This window comes from Pteropus vampyrus, unplaced genomic scaffold (assembly GCF_000151845.1).
Source record: "Pteropus vampyrus isolate Shadow unplaced genomic scaffold, Pvam_2.0 Scaffold15, whole genome shotgun sequence".
NCBI lineage: Eukaryota > Metazoa > Chordata > Mammalia > Chiroptera > Pteropodidae > Pteropus > Pteropus vampyrus.
The window spans coordinates 12,199,620-12,202,078 of record NW_011888796.1 but is presented as its reverse complement, the minus strand read 5'-3'; the positions used below and the strand labels follow the sequence as shown (position 1 = coordinate 12,202,078).

Genomic DNA, 2,459 nt, shown 5'->3' with positions numbered 1-2,459 from the left:
TACAGTCACAAAAGTCTAAGGAGGAAAAGTTATGATCAAGGAGAACTGGCTGAGATGTGAAGAATAGTAAGTGTGGTGAAAATTCCCCCCGATCTCTCTAAATAAAAAGTATTAGAAAGTATTAGAAAAACTACCTGCCACATTTGAATCACATATATCCTGACTCTAAAAAGAGTAGCTATTATTGGTATATCTGAACAGAACTTCTAGAATGACTTTGTTTTGCTGAGTGTTATCTTGGAAACCCCACTAAATGGCAAGTTTTAGCTTTTCTTTTCCATTTTATGGCTTTTGTATGAGTTTTAAAAATAACCCAATTATGGTTACAGCCAAGTAACCTGAACAAGCCCGATCCTGTCTGATCTTGGAAGCTAAGCAGGGTTGGGCCTGGTTAGTACTTGGATGGGAGATCACCTAGGAAGACCAGGTACTGTAGGCATAAAAAAAATTAATAAATAAAATAAAATAAATAAGGGATTGTAAACTGACAAGGTCTTTGCAATCTGTGAAGTCAACCAAGGGTTGCCTCGCCTAGAAAAAAACAGCCTAGTTATTCTGGCTGGAAGGTAGTTTTTCTACGAAAGATGTTTTAGGGGTTGGAAAGCAGAAAGAACAATGAATAAGAAACACTTGCTGTTTATTGAATTGAATAAGCACACCTTATATTTGGATAAGCTCACAGGCATATACACTATCTCATTTTATGCTCATATCAGCCCCAGAATTATACAGAACAGTGTTATTATCCTACTTTTAAGGATTTGGAAAACTGAAGCCTAGAGAACTTAAGTGCCTGGAAAATGTGAAATCAGGTCTTAAACCTGAGTTTGACTCTAAATTCAATCCTCTATGTCTGGTTAAAAAAAGTCTGAGTTCAAGTTAAGGGTACATAGGTGAATCAAACAGGTAACGTGCCTGAGTTGCCTACATGGTCTATGGACCCACCAGTTTATTATAATAGGTCATATAGGACTGTATTCATAAGACACTAAAGAAAAGTATCTCAATGATACTTAGTGATACCAGACTAGAGCTCCTACTCAAACTTCTTCTCTTTTTTATACTTGTTCTTTTTCTTCTTTCTCGCCTCTCTTTCATTTATTCCTCAAGTAATAGCTTTCTTTCCACTTCTCTCCCTCTGGCTTAACTTGATTTTTAGAGGACTTTACTATTACATCCCAGAATGACTCAGTGTGAAGAAAAACCACAGCAGATGCAGAGAAGGAAGCGGAGGAGGGGGTGTGGAAGGAATGGGGAGCTGAGGGCGATGGCAGGTGTGGAGAGCGGTTTAGCGCAGATACACCAATTTCTACTTCCAGACTGGTATTCTGAGATGTTCCCTGCTGCTCTGGAATCTCTGTAAACACAGAGATTTGTCTGGAATGACTTTACAGCTCAGCAGGAAGCTTGCTGAGCTGCCAGGACTCTCAAACTGTGAGTGCTGCTCAGAAATCCAGGGAGGAGGTGCTCTCAGCCTGGCATGCTCCCCTTCCCCCACCCCGGCCTGCCGGTGCCCACTTAAGCTGGGAGATGGCCATGGAGGCTTGTGCATGCTCCAGCTCTACTGTGACGCCTGCTCCACGAGCAGGGCGGTAGGGCCGAAATGAACCTTGCAAAAACATCAACTGCATCTTTGTGCTGTTGTGGTGAGCCACACCTAAAATGTCCCAGAAAGCCATTAAAAAAACAGCCCCGTTCTTACATTTTTTTTTTTTTTCAGGGTAAGAACATGATTTTACTCTGCAATACTTTTTCTTCTCCAACTCCTCTTTATGAGAAGAATCTAAATCTTTCCTGCTACACTTTAATTCTCTTTCCTCTTTACTCTTAATGGCACATATTTTCCCAGAGACTGCTGTGATTGAGACCTGGGGCTTTCGAGTAAGGGTAGCTATGGAGAGCGCATGAGAAGGAAAATGGGGATGACTGGTGTCTCGGGGGAAACGACATGCAGAGTGCCACTTAGTCTGTATTCGCTGTAAAACAGGGCACTGGAAAGGGATTAGGATCCCAGGGTAAAGCCACAAGGAAGCACTGTTGTGCCGAAGGAAGCACGGGGAAGGCCATGCTGAGCTTTCTGCTGTTCAGTAATGCCCACAGCATGCTGGCCTGTTCCCTGCTTTTTTTTTTTTTTTTTTTTTTTATGATCAGATGGCTGCTCTGTAGGCAAACTCTTAGATACATACAGCTTAGTAATTTATCTTGTTTTCGTAATGGTTATGAGTAGTGGCTTTACAGAATTCAAATCTTGGTAACATTAATTACTAGGTGTATTAGGCTTTCTTAGAGAAACAGAATCAGTAGGTTATCTTTGTCTCTATCTCTATATCCATGCCTAATCAGAATACAGTCTGTATAGCTAATGTAGGGAGGAGGCAAGAGAACTAAAATATTAAATCTAGCTACATTCAGAGACCTCAATATGCTGGTCAGCCCTGCACCCAGACCACGAGGAAACC

The 2,459-nt window shown here is 41.4% G+C and overlaps 1 pseudogene; it reads left to right on the top strand.

Moving 5' to 3' along the window:
• The first annotated feature begins 321 nt into the window (after positions 1-321).
• On the top strand, positions 322-439 carry LOC111735911 (annotated as a pseudogene).
• The last annotated feature ends 2,020 nt before the right edge of the window (positions 440-2,459 follow it).